An 18,178-nucleotide genomic window follows, 5' to 3' on the forward strand; every position below is an offset into this window, starting at 1 on the left:
AGCCTGATACTGTTGGCAGCATTTCATGAGAAAAACTAGCATATCAAGCAAGGAGGCTTTTATGCATGGAATTTCTGTGTGGCCAGCCATTCTCCCCTGCCTTCCTGTGTTTTCTCCTTCCCTTATGCATTCAACAGTCAGAACTTTTTTTTTTTTTTAGTAGTACAAGGAGACCCTTTCGTAGGCCTAGGAAAGACCTTAAAATTTTTACAGCCCTGCTGTTGTAATTTTTTGAATTTCTGAAAAAAAAGTTTTGTAAATGGATTTGGCTGGAGATATATGAGCCGTCTCATGACACAATATTAGAAACTGTCACAAGAAGGGCTTTTAGTGGTGACCCCTTCAGAAGACTGGTTGGGAAAAGTCATACCTCGCATATGTTAAAAAAGCAAGGGTAATGATGAATCTTTGCAACATTATTGGTGAAGCTTTGAATCTGAGGGTGAGTGCAAGGAAGAAGCTTCTTATTTTAGCCCCATCCCTCCTCGGATTTAAGGCCTCTTGTGAAAGGGGTAATTGAGAAATTTTGACACCATTATGTAACCCCTTAATCTTAAAAAATAAGGGTTTATTGCCGAGTTTCCTTCATTTTAAACTGTAATCCAAAGGATTGTTTGTGTATTTTTCAGTAGAAAGTATGAGTAAAAAAAATCGTTTTCAACTAATAATTTTGAACAGAAAAGGAGACCAGAGCCACGAATTTTGAAACTGCTCACGTTTCCAGAAATATATTTAAAAAGCTCCTTTTTTTAATTTAATGGGGAGCATTTTTTGTTGCACTGAAGTTAGTGATATTTTAAAAGAGGCAAATCAACCAGAATGGAAATTGAAAAGGCAGGAGGTCATTGTGTCTTAGAAGTACATGGTGAATGAGACCAGTGTGTTTGTAGAATTACGACCCCCACAATCTAATACTCCAACATAGGTGCACTGCAGGCCTTACTTAAGGTTCCTTGCAGCGTCCCTTCAGCTCCTAGCTGCAACCCTTTTCAGTCCTTTTACTGAACCTCCGTTCATGTTCAATTTCTTTCGTCATCCTTTCCAACCTCTCCTAACAATTGATTCATTGTGCAACTGCGAGGTTTTCCTCCTGTTACACCTTCAAATCTTTTTAGTGTCAGTTTCCCTTTCAGCGCTGGATAACCTCATAGGTCCCAGAGCTTGGCCTTTGGCCTAAATCCTATATTCTATTCTATTTAATCTAATACGCAAGAGAAAGTGAGCTTGCGTTTCGTAAGGAGAGCTCTGTTGTATTTCTGTGCTCTCCTGCTTCTGTAGTACCGATTGATTTTAAAATTTTGCTGTAGGAAAGTTAACTTGGGTAAGTACGAAGTTTCTGGAATCCTGATGAGTAAATTGTATTTTGTGGATCAGCTATGAAAATTAGTATAACTGCTGCACTCGGGGTGCAGCTTGCTTGAAATTCACCATGTTCAGATTGACTGACTTGACGCTCTCTTTTCAAACAAATCGTAAACATCGACGAGAAAAAAATTACCTTCCCTTCTTTAGGTGCTTTGTAATATATGTATATTTTTTATGATGTATGCAGGTTTAAAAGAACTGTAACTAATTCCTTTAAAAAAATGTTAGACTAAAATTCGCAACTCATGTCTCTTATTAGTTGATCAAAATAATTTTTATTCTTTAAAAGGGAGCGTTTTCCAGCGCATTTTTCAGTGACTGAAAAACTAGGTCTACCTATGATGCTCAACGTAAATGAACCTGGACCTAAACCTTATGTGTTTAGAAATTCGTTGCCGTTTATAAACGTGATAATTCAACCCCCCCCAAAAAAAAAAATTTAATGGATCAGTATCTTTTGAATATACTGTATATGCTATATATTTAATCTTTTATTATTCGTAGTGTCTGATGTAAAGGCAAATTGATTTGCTTTTCTGGTCCACAGTTCTGCCTCTCAAGGGAAGAGAGATAAGTTACAGGTAACAGAAGCTTGAGGAAAATTCCAAAGCTTAGCAGTAGGAGGAGAGAACCTATTGCTGAACCGTGTAAGCCTAAGAGGAATACAAATATCCACAGTAAAATGTGTGTGAAAAGGTAGCCTGACGGGTGTCATGAGCCTCTTTGGGAGGATGAAGAATTTTCCCCATGAGATCAACAGGGCAGCCCGAAATTGTATCTTTGAGAGAGAGAGAGTTAGAGAGAGATGAGGTGACGGAGGGACGACTGGTAAAACTGTTTCTATTGTTTGTGTAGAGTCCGGAAGTACACGCCAGGCCTCTTACTCATTCTCTGGTAGGGAGGTAGTGCTGTCAATGCACTTCATGGGGTGCACTGTAGTCATTACTTGAGGTTCTTTGCAGTATCCCTTCGACCCCAAGCTGAAACCAATTTACTAGACATCCATTCATATTCTGTTTCTTTCATCTTACATTTCATCCTCTCCTATTATTGTTTCATAGTGCAACTGCGAGGTCTTCCTTCTGTTACTCTTGTAGGGGGTTATTGCTGTCAGTGCACCTCACATGGTGCACTGTAGGCATTACTTAAGGTTCTTTGTAATGTCCCTTCGGCCCCTACCTGCAGCCCCCTCATTACTTTACTGTACCTCCGTTCATATTTTCTTCCATGTGACTTCCCACCCTCCTAACAATTGATTCACAGTGCAGCTGTGAGGTTTTCCCCCTGTTATACCTTTAAAATCTCCCTTACTCTCAATTTCCGTTTCAGCGCTGAATGATCTCATGGGTCCCAGCGCTTGGCCTTTGACCTAAATTCTACATTCTATTCTATCCCTCCTGTTACACCTTTAAAATCTCCTTTACTCTAATTTCCGTTTCAGCGCTGAATGACCTCATAGGTCCCAGCACTTGCTCTATGGACTAAATTTTGTATTCCATTCCATTCTTATTCTTCTTCAACCTTACCTCACTTGGTCAAGGGTCCTTGCTGGAATGGCACCGTCTTAATAATACAATTATTATATTGTTATTTGTTATTAGCCATGTGTTCTAGAATCTGTTATTTGTTATTCTCTTTTTACATAAAACCTTGAGCCTTTCTTCTCTTCATTTCTTTTCGTATGCAAGGTCATGGCTTTCCAGCTGGTTGTCAATGTATGCTCACGAATAATAATAATAATAATAATAATAATAATAATAATAATAATAATAATAATAATAATAATAATTTGTGTTAATACGGTAGCGGATACTCTGTATGATTATTTCCCTTTAACATTTAGGGTCCCGATGCTTTGAAACATTTCACGAAAAAGTACGTTTATAAAACTATTATGTCATGTAGGAAACGTTTTTGAATACGGTGTCTCTCTTTAAATGATTAGGGCCGAGGGTTGAGTAATATAGTGAAGCTGACTTTGCAACACTATTTTTCGTCTCCTATGACGCCGAGGGCTTATAATAGAGTGCTACCTTGATGTACAGAGGCAGAAAGCGATGTTTTATGCATTTTGAGCTCTTGACTTCAAGTCCTCAAAAAGGAAGGTTCCTGTTTCTAAAAAAAAAAATATCTTTTCACTTTTTGTTTATCTATCTTTTTTTTTTTTTGCAGTTGTGTGGAACAGACTGAACTTCCGTTTGGCAGCGTGAACAAAACTTCCAGCGTCTCTGAGGGCTTCAGTTTCCAAGTAAGGTTGGCCATTTTTGGTTGTTTTGTATGGAGACTGCTTAGAATAAAACTAAAGTTAAAATTTTCATACTGTTGAATTGCACACACACACACACACACACACACACACACACACACACACACACACACACACACACACACACACACACACATATATATATATATATATATATATATATATATATATATATATATATATATATATATATATATATAATTATATATAATAATCATATATACAATGCCCTCTTAACTCCTCGAATTCTCGTTTTTTTTTTTTATATACGCTTGTCACTAGAAACCTTAGGATCCAATTGTAAGAAATATGAAGAAATTATGATGGATCGTTAGGTTTTGTAGTGACAAGCGTATCCAAAAAGCGGGAAGAATTTGGAGGAGTTAAGAGGGCATTGAGGCAATTACAATTACATATGTATCTGGTAAAAGTGGCCAGTAGATTCTACATTATATATATATATATATATATATATATATATATATATATATATATATATATATATATATATATATATATATATATATGTGTGTGTGTGTGTGTGTGTGTGTATATATATAATATATATATATATATATATATATATATATATTATATATCTATATATATATTGTATGTGTTCTATCATTCGATCTCGTAAAACCCGTCAGCCTAGCATTATTTCGTTACTCCATCCACTGCCAAGGTTTGTAATTCTTTTCCTGCTTATGGTTTTTATTACTGTAACAACCAACAATCCTTAACAATCCTTCATCCTTTTTTTTATTTTTACTCATTTGCTTTAAGTGTTGCACTAGAAATGGACTATGCCTGTGTTTGTGTACAAGCGTGTGAATGTGTGTGTGTATGACATAAATAGACCTAGAAATCGCTTGTGATAGAGTCAGCAGGAGTTGGTGTGTATGTATGGTGCAGAAGGTATTGTACTGAGGGCAACTGGAACTTTTGAAGGTGGAAATGAAGCTTGCGTTACATGGAGATAAGAGTGTCTGGTTTGGTGTAAGAGTGAGTTTTGAGCAAGGATGTCATAGTCTCCAGGACTGTTTATTAATTTTTCTTTTGCTGATGATAGTTTCATAAGGTGTTACTAAAGATAATCTGGAGAGTGATGAATGATTTCGAAAATTTTTCAGAGAATTTTGAATGTGAATGTTGGCAAGACTAAGGTTATGAAAAGGAAAGGTCAGGAAGCAGGAGCAGTGAATGTTAGTATGGTTGGCAGAAGAATTGAATTGCTTAGTTTTCGAGTGCAGTAAATTTGATGAAGCGAAAAGACAAACAGCAAAAGAAAAATAGCATTTTGAAAGATACAAGGGTTGTCTACAGGTGCAGACGCAGGAATATTTGAGGGGGATGTTAAGTGAAACTTCCTTTATGATAATGAAGAGTGGATACTGAATGCAAAAGAAGGGAAAAAGTTAAGTTCTTGAAATTTAATGTTTTTGGAAAATAAGGGGAGTGAGAAGCGTTTTGTGATAAAAAAATGGAGTGTTACTATGATGTTAGATTTGGTGAAAAGAAAGATCATGGTCCAGGCAGATGGAGAGGATACGTGACGATAGGTCGGTAAAAATACCGCATAATGCAGAAGTGTTGGGAGAAATAGAAAGATTGAATGCATAGAACGTTCCTCGTAGATGGAGCGAGAACGTTGTTGGAATGGGAGAGTCTAAGTATTCAGGAAGAGTGAGAATGCAAATAATATGGACGTAGTGCACTGCTAATGGGCACTTATAGGCTTATGAAATGTTCGATGTAATGAAGTTTTCTGCACTAGTACTTCTTCCTTGATTTAGTAGTTAAAGGTTGAGTATTGCAGTGATTGTTTTCGTGTTTAACTCTTTAACCACACACACACACACACACACACACACACACACACATATACATATATACACATACATATATATATATATATAATATATATATATATATATATATATATATATATATATATATGTGTGTGTGTGTGTGTGTGTGTGTGTGTGTGTGTGTGTGTGTGTGGGTGTGTGTAATTACAGGACATCGTTTAAACAGGATGGTGTCTGGTAGAGAATTTATTCGCAAAAACTACAAGCTTTCAAGGACCAACCAGACGATGAGGAGAGTCCCTGTGAGCTTGTAATTATACTTTGTACTCGTATGAATGCACAGTACAATTGTGCAAGTGATCAAGCTATATAAATATATTTTATATTATATATATCTATAATATATATATATATATATATATATATATATATATATATATATATATATATATATATATATATATATATAAATATATATATATATATATATATATATATATATATATATATATATATATATATATATATATATATATATATATATATATATATATATAACAATGCACAGTACAACAAGAACTATATAAATATATTTATCTATAATTATATATATATATATATATATATATATATATATATATATATATATATATATACACACAGAACTTTTTGCCTTATTAAATTAAACAAAGCTTTCTCAAGTTGTTTTGCAGCACATCATTTGTAGCTTAGTATCCCTAGGCCTAAATGTACTCTTGGAATCGACGTATTTTCTGCATTCCTTGCCCATTTACCATTCCACGAACCCCGTCCCTTCCAGTCATTATGATCCTAAGCTCCCATTGGTGTATGTTTGCTTCATTTTGCATCAAATTTGTATAACTGTTTTTCCTCAACATGAAAATGATGGACTGTAAATCAAGAGTATTTGCAGTTACATCAAGAAGAGGATGTTCTAACTGTCCAAGAGCAAACTCAGTTTAAAAGTGACAATGTACACATTGACATCTCACATTTTCACTTAGACATCATCCCTAGGCAAAAACTTTCACTCTTTATAGCGGCCCCACGATCCAAATGAGCGAACGTTTTCTGCATAGCCCGAGGGTTTGTTTACGTTGGGTAACATCGATTGAGCATAGACCGACGCGCGTGAAAGTCGTGTACTGTACGTATCTGTACACCGACTGATATAACTTATATGATTTTATTCTAATCACGTACATATTTCACCTTTAATAGTTTTTGAAATTTTGGTATTTCTTGTTTTTACATTTGCGTTATGTACTAAAGGCCCGCAAAGTTTAGGAAATGAATGTTGATAAATATTTGAACCACTACTTAAGCCTTTGTATATCATCTCCCACGGGAAATGTTAATTTCTGTCTTATTAATTTACTTTTCTATTCTTCATTTCTGTTAACTGATCACTTCTTTTACTGTTACCTTCTGTTATCTCTTCAAATGAACACCATATTTATTGGAAGCTTGAGTTTCGAGTTAATGGCCCCTGTGGCCTTGTTACATATGAATAGGGTTATCTTTTGAATAATAATAATAATAATAATAATAATAATAATAATAATAATAATAATAATAATAATAATAATAATAATAATAATGTTCTCGCAAGAGCCAAGTGTTATGTGGGAAACAGTACATTTTTCGCCGTATAAGTACCTGCTATATTTCTAATTGACGTGATTTAGAAAACGCAATATTAATGTCATTACTAGACAGCATTGCTGAAAGGTGGCCATTTAATTCATTTGCTCTATCTAGCATATTTTTTCCCCTCTAACAGTTGCAGTGTAGCTTTTCATCAACGCTCCTTGGTGAGGCTTTCCATTTCCCTGCGTTTATCCCCTGGTCATTCAGCATCCGAGGGTTTGCAACGGGATCGATAAAATCTGCATAGGACAGGGGCTCTGAGGCTGGGGTCCAGGGAGGGTTTCGAAGGGTACAATTTAAAGACTAAAGTTTCACTCCTGCCAGCGTCGTTGTGTGGATTATTGTGCGGATGGTTAACTGCATATTAAATGCAGCGTATTTCCAACAAATTGGTTAATACAATTGTTATAATTTGTCAGAGATTGTTTTTGATTTATAACCATTCTCTAGTCGTTGTCAGAGTTACTGGTTGATGGTGTGATAACTTTGGGGGTAGACGCATTTTTTTTTTTTTCGCGTGGGGTTGGGGGATTGAGGACAGTGGGAAGTTGGAGAGATTGAGAACCCCTTTCGTAGACGATGTTTTGCTGTTCGGAGGTTGCCATGATGACTAATGCTATGCACCACCATGAGTCTGGTTGGGGCAACCCGACTAGACCTTGATATTCTATCCTCTTCCTACTCGTGAAGGTTAATGTCATAGAAAGTTACGTCTTATTCCATAAAAGCACCCAACTAAATGGGTTGCATTATGTTTTCCAGTATTAATTACCTTCCGATATTCGACTTAGTAACACAGATAATGGATTATTTGACATTTAACGTGTTGATTGGAACAGTAACCTATTATGCACAAGTGCTAAATTACATTAACGCGTTCATTGGCTCAATAAGATAATGTATTAGTACTAAATTTGCAATGCAAATAATGAACAATTAGGATCCTGCGCAATATTAGCCTACTATATGTGTTGGTGATGCAGGCACCAGCACCACATGCTTTATAACGAAGGGAATGAATCTTTGCAGATGCAGCTTACCAGTATTGTGTTACCTAAGCCTCTGACGTATGACCACCAGGGCACTGCTTGCGTTTAATGCAAGTTTGTCAGAACAACTGAACACTTGGATGCTCTTTCTTTTCAAAATGCTCGGCGAGTCGAAATGAAGACGTAAATGTAACTGCAGGCTAGCGTTATAATTTCTTTGTTCTGGTGTGCGTACGTTCGAGACCACCACGGGCATGCTTTGCTGTACTGAGAAGGCAGTGACCTTAATGGAGAAACTAATCCCCAGACATATATGGGTAAAAATGTATTTTAAGTTAAAAATAAATGTATACAGAGGACTTACGGGAATCTGCTCCTGAAAGCTCTCTGTATAGATTCATTTTTAAATATATTTTTACTCATACATGACAGTGGCGTTAACTGATATGGTATTGCAGACAGTTCTTGCTAGGAAAGAAATCTGAGAATTATACTAGAATATGTGCCCCTTCCTCCGTTTCAGTTCGTGCAAATGAAGCGGCCGCAAGCGTTGCAACATATGGCTATGATAGTCATGCAAGGGAAATGTCACGACTTACGAAGATGACGTGATATTCTTCGGCTTATTCGTAATGACTTGCTAAAGTTTCCTGTGTATGTGGACTGACGGTTGAGTACTTGGAAAGAAAATTATGGTCGTTCCAGACCTTCCTTTCATTCGTACTCACGAGAATTACAGAGAGAGAGAGAGAGAGAGAGAGAGAGAGAGAGAGAGAGAGAGAGAGAGAGAGAGAGAGAGAGAGAGAGAATGGGGTGAATATTGAAGGGGAGATAAGTCCCAAACCCCTCTGGTAAAATCGATAAGTTTCAGTTTTCCTACGATTGACTGATTTGTTCACCAATCCGACGTTACAACATCAAAAGGTTATTGAAGCCGAAAATAGACATTTGTATAAAGTGAATGACATAGAAAGGTAGTTGATCCGCTTGCACGTGGCAAACACACTGACGAGGAAGATGAGAGTTAGGAATGTTGTGGGGCTTTTCATTTGCAGAAATCGAAGGCTGAAACGCTCGTAACTCTTTTTGACGATGAAAAGTTATGACACATCTAACTTTGCTGTATTAGAATACAATCATGTCTTGTAGTAAAGTACAGTTTCAATATTTAGACTATGCCATGGTCTGGGCACTGGGTCTGCTCGTCAAATTTTAGAATCCCAATTTAGTTATTTAATGTAGGCTATAAACTGATCTAGATAATTCTGTAGTTCTTTAGACCCAACTTAAATGTACTTTTCGCTGTAAATCTAGAGCATGTAAGTTACTTGTTCTGATGCATAAAAGGTATTGCACTGTAACGCCGGTTTCATATGAGTCAGTCAATTGTTGGGTCATTATGAAACCTCGTTTAGAAAAACACGGGACCTTTTCATTATTTCTGTCAGGAAATAAAAGAAGATAGCTGAATTTTATTGTAGCTTTTTGAAATTAAAAGTCAGTTTATTTGAAATGTGGTGCACTGTAGGCATTACTTAGGCTCTTTGCAGCGTGCCTTCGGCCCCTAGCTGCAACCCCTTTCATTCCTTTTACTGTTCCTCCGTTCATATCCCATTTCTTCCATCTTACTTTCCACCCTCTCCTAACAGTTGATCCATAGTGCAACCGCGAGGTTTTCCTCTTGTTAAACCTTTCAAACCTATTACTGTTAATTTCCGTTTCAGCGCTGAATGACCTCATAGGTCCCAGTGCTTGGCCTTTGGCCTAAATTCCGTATTCAATTCAGTTTGAAACGTATACGAAATTTGTGCACTGTAAATGAGCAGTAGGCCTTTCAGCTGAAACGTAAATGTGAACAATCGTGTACTGCTTGTAGACTCTTTCTTTCTTTCTTTCTCCGTTTCTTTCCTTCTTTCTCTCTATTTTACTGGCCGCATGGACACTTGTGCGTAATTATAACTACCAACAGAGGAAGGTTGCAGAGGCGACACCTTCCATAAATGATATAGACTTAGAGCTGCCACCCAAGTACTTCACGCCACATCGGAAATACCCAAACGTCAAAAGCTAATTGATTTTACAAAATAAATAATTCGTTTTCTTGTTTTTTTCAGTTTGGGCTGGAAAAGGTTACAATATCACCCGTCTTATTTTCCTCAGGGGTAGTGCCGTCAGTGCACCTCATGCGGTGCAATGTAGGCATTACTTAAGGTTCTTTGTAGCGTCCCTTCGGCCCTCAGCTGCAACCTCTTTCATTCCTTTTACTGTACCTCCGTTCATATTCTCTTTCTTCCATCTCACTGCCCACCCTCTCCTAACGATTGATTCATAGAGCAACTGCGAGGTTTTCCTCCTGTTACACTTTTCAAACTTTTTCACTGTAAATTTCCGTTTCTGCGCTGAATGGCCTTAGCTGCCCCAGTGCTTGGCACGTATGCATAAAACCTATAAATCAATCAGTTAGGATTAAAAACTAAAACGGAATAATGAAATAGATAAAAAGTCAATTGAAGATTGTTCCTCGGTAACATCGCACTTCTTAACGCTGTAATCTTAACGGGGATTTTCTTTCATCACCATCACCCAGTTTCACTATCTCGTGTGAGTGTGATCGAAATGTGAAATTTTCTCTCTCCCTCGGTCGAGGGAGAAACCCATCCATTTACTGATAATTACTCCGTTTAGATCTTCCAAAAAATGAAAGCAGCCGAGTTCTATGTTTCTTCTCACCGTCATCACTGTCTGTCGCTGTGAGAGCCCGGGAAAGATGAACGCCTCTGTGTGAATCTTCCTCCGGTGGAAAGTCTGTCGTACTGCCATGTTTCGAGTTTCTAAATGATCCTATTTATTTCCGTCGGTTTCGTTGTGAGAAAAAAGGTTTTAGTGGTTGGAACTAAGAGAAGTGTTCTAGGTAATTAAACGAACATTTTTACTTTCTTGATATTTGCAGTTCTTTCGATGATTGCAGTTACTGTGAAGCTGGTTGATATTAATTGACAAACAGTTTGTCATTATTGTGACCAGCTCAATAGTCATTTTCATTTATCGGTTATCATCCCCATGTTTCCTTAGTACAAGACCTTCCCTTAGTACGTATATTTCAGCAGTATTAAGAACATACTGACCTGTTAACACGAAGGATGTATATTTAATCGCGATTCAACGGATGTTTTTGAAAGTTGGCTAATACGTGTTATGACGTATTTGATAATCGTACAGATGATTTTCTCTGCTTGCGGTTTAGGCTGGTCAGGTGAAACACTAATGAGCACGTACGTGCGTGGAGGTTACTGTATGACTATATAAATATTTCATACGACAGTTAATGTATATCTGTTAATTATATGTCACGTTAAAACTACGGTTTATTCATAGGATATGCTTCATATGAAAGTTATTGCATATATGCATACATACATATATATGTACTGTATATATATATATATATATATATATATATATATATATATATATATATATATATGTGTGTGTGTGTGTGTGTGTGTGTATATATATATATATATATATGTGTGTGAGTGTGTGTGTATATGTTTATATGTACAGTATACACTATATGTATGTGTGTGTGTTTTTAGAGAGAGAGAGAGAGAGAGAACTCTTAATAAAGTTAATGCACATTTGCAAAATATATGTCATTCTAAAGCTATTGTATGTTATTGAAACATACATCATATACGACAATTATTGAATATTTGTCGAAAAGTTACTCTATATATATACTAGATACGTATATGAAATACACTTCATATGAAAGCTACTGTGTGCATATAGAACATGCTTCACACGAAAGCTGCTTGATATAAAGTGTACTTCATAAAAGCAACAGTGTAGGCTTTCAGAAACTGAAGTCACGCACTTGTGATCCATGGCGCACATCGCCAGATGTTACCCGGGCAAATCAGACGAGTGAATCGATGTCACTTACTGAAAATAGGTTTGTTGATGCGCCAGGTTTTCGCCTTTCAAGTTCCACGTTTTGTAAATACATCAAGTTTTCGCCTTTGAAGTACCGTGTTTTGTAAGTATGACACGCGTTCGTTTGTAAATTCAGAGCTTTGTAAATGTACTTTGTAAATTCTATTCTTTGCAAAGTACGTTGAGATTTCGTTTTTCAAAGTCGGAGCTTTGTAAGTACGTTGAGTTTTCGTTCTGTAAATTCCGTGCTCTGTAAATATGTCAAGTTTTCATTTTGTAAATTGCACGCTTCGTGATATATCATGTTTTCGTCTTGTAAGTCCATTGGTTTGTAAATATGTCAAGTTTTCGCTTTGTCTATTCCGTGACCATGTATATGATTTATGATGGATGCATCCTGTGATATGATAACCGGTGTGATTCATTCCACTGTTAAAACTGGACTTAAGGAGAAGAGAAAGTAACTCGAGGAACACTGAAACACAAGACAAATTAAGGCAAGTCAGAGTCAAAGACTTTCCGGCAACATTGTGTAATTTCCTTTATGTATTTTAGGAGAAAAAAATAAAAAAATAAATAAATAAAAATTGAAACCGTGCTGTAAGGAAATCAGAATGGCAATCAAGAACCTTGCCCTGCTGCCCTTGCCTTTTGATAAGTATTAACTGTCGTTTTTATACGCACTGATGTACTCATACAGTTAAAAATGACGGTAATATAAAAGAGAGAGAGCCGACACAACGGTTCCCGACCTTAGGCACTTGAACCAAGGTACGCGTATTGGACGTGTGTGCATCGATCTGTGGACTTTGTTGCACATACACACATACACACACACACACAAAATGGAAGCACATTCCTTTTATTTTACAAAGAGATATTTATCTCTGTTTGTTGATTTGATTACTCATATTTATTTGTTTTCCTGTGTTGTATTAAAATTATATTCGTGTGTGTTACTTTTTTCATATTAAGGTATCCTGTTTGGAATTTTGCTCAATAAGTTTTTTGTTTTAGTTTGGTTGATGTGAGTCTGTGATCATTTGTGTGGGATTTCTGGTCTTAATTGACATTTATGAGTAGAAATACGTGATTTAAGATGTCAGAAAAATGGCTACACTCTGCCCCTAATAAGTTGTAAATGTGTGAAGAATTCATCTCAAACAAGCCAGTGGGTACTCTGTCTAAATGTATATTTGGAAATTTTTTATGGAGACGATTCGATTTTTAGCTATATTCCATCAGTGTTGTATTTTTCACATCCAGTATAGTATTGTTAAGTATAGCAGTGTCAAAAGGCAATAGAAAACTTGATTTTAGATATCTCTCATAGTTAAAGCATACTTAGACAAGCGCATGTGCTCTCCTGAACAATTTGTTTGGAAACCCGAAAGTTTTATTGGTAGGTAGATTAAGCCAGGTTCTTGCCAGTTCGGACGCTTGCAAAAAAGCTGCCTTTAAATGCAGTTACTTTCCATGTTGTCTTTTAGTAACCTCTACTGTAAATCTGGAAGTCTTGAAACTAAGCTGTTTTTAAAAATGTTCTTTATATTCTTGATGGGAGAAAATGTTCATTTTCCCTTGTTTTAACTTAGGCCGCTTTCACACCAAGGTGGCACGTCGCACGTGGTAAGTGGCAGGGTGGCAGGTGGCAAGTGACGAGTGGCACGGTGATTTCAGACCAAGTAGCACGTCGCCACGCGTTTCAGGGTGGCAGTCCACTTCACAGTGCACAAGATGGCATCATCGGATGAAGAGGTTATTGTTGCTTTGATTGGTGCTATAGTCGCCCGCAGAAGACGAAAAAGGAAGAGGCACTGGATACCTCCATATCTTAAAGATAATGTAGAAGCTCACAGTGTTTATGTGGTTGCAAAGCAACTAGAGCTCGATGAAGAGAAGTTCCAGCTTTTTTACCGAATGCCTTATCTTGTTCATCCTTCGAGATGTGCTGAAGCGATGTTGTGTCATACAGGCATTTGTATTTCTCCACAGCTTCTACAAATTTTATGTTAAACAGTTCGTTGTCTGGAAGGGGCATACTCGTATTTGTGCACGAGAGCAAGCGCAAAAGACAACTGACGACAAAAAAAAAAAACTGTTTCCTACAAGGCTGCGTGTCCCTCTCATCAGGCAGTGTTGTCACATGTGCTTGCGCACATCTGTCTAGACTCTAGACTCTTTAAAACTAATCAACATGTGTCACACATCCAGAAATTTTCATTTTACTGTATATTTTGTTATTAAAATAAATAAAAATGTAATACTACATCGTCTAATAAGAAGTTTGGAAGTGAAGGTTCCATTGATGTTTGGCATCACAGTCCGGGGTGGCAAGTCGCACACTTAAAAACAAAACGGACATGTTCAATGTCGGAGTGGCATGCTACGTGCCATGCCACGTGCGACGTACCACCTTAGTTTGAAAGCGGCAAGTTTAACTCTTGGATGGTTTCATCCTACAGTTTCACGTGAAATTTTCACTACCTATCAATTCTCACTTTATATCTCATTCTGTGACGTTTTGCGTGTCATTAGTATCATTAATAGTGTGGGACTGTTAGACTCCTTTCTCCCCTACGGATGTTCTGCATATTTCATTTCTAATTATATCTCGGACTGTTCTATACCCAGTATGTTTACACTGGAGAGCATTGCTAAAATGTCATTCGATAGCTACATGAATGTCGCTAGTGTCATATACTATTCTCTATTTAGTAGTAGTAGTAGTAGTAGTAGTAGTAGTAGTAGTAGTAGTAGAAAGGGAAATAGTACACTAAAATGCGCGTGTGTTTGTGTGTGCATGTGTGTTTTATTTTCCTCACCAGTCTTCTTTGTGAATACGTAAAATACATTGATGAATTATCGGGCTTGGAAGCAGTATCCCCCTTTACCTGAGTAATAATAAATCATGACTAAACATATAGTGGGACTTGAATGGATACAATCAGTAGTTTTTTTGTATTTCTTATAAGGCAAACTGTTTGTCTTTATAATAAGTAAAAAATGCGCTGAAGTTTCTTCGGCGCAATCGAGTTTTCTGTACAGCCGCTACAGCGTATAATCAAGGCTACCGAAAATAGATCTAGCTTTCGGTGGTCTCGGTTTAATGCTGTATGAGCCGCGGCCCATGAAATTTTGACCACGGCCCCGTGGTGGCCAATCCTACATCGTTGCCAGAAGCACGATTATGGCTAAATTTTACCTTAAATAAAATAGAAACTACTGAGGCTAGAGGGCTGCAATTTGGTTTGTTTGATGATTGGAGGGTGGATGATCAACATACCAATTTGCAGCTCTTTAGCCTCAGTAGTTTTTAAGATCTGAGGGCGGACAGAAAAAAAAAGTGCGGTCGGACAAACAAAGCCGGCACAATATAGTTTTCTTTTACAGAAAACTAAAAATCAGTATAACCTTAATTTATACAGCAATAGTAACAAGATACTTGTAATATTGTCTGCATTCTCATGTACGGCTACTGTTTGAATTTGAACTCTCTCTCTCTCTCTCTCTCTCTCTCTCTCTCTCTCTCTCTCTCTCTCTCTCTCTCTCTCTCTCTGAAAGAACACGTAAAACGCGTGTACGATCTAGTTGAAAGGATATTTACATTTGTTCATTTAGCATAGAAAAGTAACAGAACTCTCTCTCTGTCTCTCTCTCTCTCTCTCAAAATTAATTGAGCGTAATTGTTTAATTAAAATTTGATCATGACAATGAGGTCACAAGTGCGGATGTTCTAATTCAGCCTTCTAATAAATGATGAAAATATTTTGACATTCCTTGTGTTCGGGAAATGTAAAGGCAATAAATGCGATTTTATGGTTTGTCTGCTTTCCTTCGTAAACCTATTAATTAAACAAGCGAGTGTTTTCAGCTGTGAGCGCTTGTAAAAGTTAATCCCAGCGCTTTCTTGTCCTCGAGCTAATCCAGGAGCCAAGGAGCCAAGACTGGTTGTCGTCCCCAGTGGGACTTTAAATTTGAACTGAAACTTTCTTTAACAGTACTCCTATGATGCTTAGGGGACACAAGTATGTTGCCAGTTTTGCTTTCTCTCTTCTCTCTCTCTTCATGAACACGCAAAACGAGTATAGGATTTAGTTGAAAGCTATGTATAGTTTTTCATTTAGTACACCAAACGATAGAATCTCTCTCTCTCTCTCTCTCTCTCTCTCTCTCTCTCTCTCTCTCTCTCTCTTCTCTATATATATATATATATATATATATATATATATATATATATATATATGAACACGCAAAACGAGTATAAAATTTAGTTGAAAGCTATGTATAGTTTTTCATTTAGTACACCAAACGATAGAATCTCTCTCTCTCTCTCTCTCTCTCTCTCTCTCTCTCTCTCTCTCTCTCTCTCTCTCTCTCTCTCTCTATCTTATGAACACATATATATATAGGATTTAGTTGAAATATGTATAGTTTTCATTTTAGTACATCAAACGGTAGAATCTCTCTCTCTCTCTCTCTCTCTCTCTCTCTCTCTCTTCAGGAACACGTAAAACTACTATGTGATTTAGTTGAAAGCTATGTATAGTTTTTCATTTAGTACACCAAACGATAGATCTCTCTCTCTCTCTCTCTCTCTCTCTCTCTCTCTCTCTCTCTCTCTCTCTCTCTCTCTCTCTCTCTTCATGAACACGTAAAACTAGTATAGGATTTAGTTGAAAGCTATGTATAGTTTTTCATTTAGTACACCAAACGATAGAATCTCTCTCTCTCTCTCTCTCTCTCTCTCTCTCTCTCTCTCTCTCTCTCTCTCTCTCTCTCTCTCTCTCTCTCTCTATATAATATATATATATATAATATATATATATATATATAAATATGGGTATAGAATTTGAAAGCTATGTATAGTTTTTCATTTAGTACACCAAACGATAGAATCTCTCTCTCTCTCTCTCTCTCTCTCTCTCTCTCTCTCTCACGTAAAAGGAGGGCATGGGCTGGTTGAAAGCTGCGCCCAAGGTTAAGGGTGCTTACCGAAGTGTAACACAAAGATAGAAACTGGTTATATAGCATCTTTGTTTTTTGTGTCTGGTATTCCTGGGTAATGCATTTTTCCTACGAAGGAATTACCTGGATTTCTTCATTTTCTTTATGCCAGGGTTTCCGAAGTGGATTGTATTAATTATGATGAAATTCTTATCTGTATCTGTCTAGTATCAGATACCACTATCTCTTCCTCGTGGATGCTGTATACATCTGTCTGCTTGTATCAGTCAGGTGAGTGAAAGCCTACCCTGATTATTATCGGAGGAATGCTTCACACACACACACACACACACACACACACACACACACACACACACACATACACACACCCACACACACATTCTGTAAGAATTTCTTCGTGATCGCTTCTTTCTTTTGAAGGATGAAACATTCTGCTATCTCAAAAAAAAAAAAATTAAGTTATTTTGGCTAGTGACACTTTTACCACGAAGATCCGTTTGAGCGTACGTATCATAAGGCAAAGAAGATTGCGTATACGCCTTTAGGTTATTTTTTGTGTGGACTGAATTAATTTTAAGACAGGATTATGGCACAGTATTACTTCGTTTGGAAATATAAATGGGAGTACTGTCATTATGCTGTTACTGGAAGGAGGATGCTGGATTGTTATTTATTTATTTTTTGAGCTTTGGACAATATTGATATATAGTTTCGGGTCAATATTTGATACAAAAAGTATTTGGGTTTTAAATAAAATGAAAATCTATAAAACGCACTCTCATATATTATACATTTGTATGTACATATATTAATACATATATATGTGAGAGGGAAAGAAAAAAATATGAGGGTATAACTGTAATTTTTATAGCCTACCAAATTGGTATGTGGGCAGGTTCAGGGTGAGAAAGTAAGAGAGATAACCGGACTGATAGGAGAAGACTATTGTGTATCTAGACAAAGAGGAGGAGGTTTTGTGGGTCAAGAATTTTGTTATGAAAGAGTTCTGAGAAATTCAAGAGTAAATGGAAAGCTAAATGTGGCTCAAACGGCTCTGGAGAAAGGTGGAAGGTAATTGGGTGAGAATTATATGTTTTGTGAAGACAACAGAGATTGCCATAGTTTATATACGAGCGAGAGTATCTTTTTTTGATTGAAAAGTGGGATTCTGA

The sequence above is a fragment of the Macrobrachium rosenbergii genome, chromosome 51, assembly GCF_040412425.1.
Source record: "Macrobrachium rosenbergii isolate ZJJX-2024 chromosome 51, ASM4041242v1, whole genome shotgun sequence".
Taxonomy (NCBI): Eukaryota; Metazoa; Arthropoda; class Malacostraca; order Decapoda; family Palaemonidae; genus Macrobrachium; species Macrobrachium rosenbergii.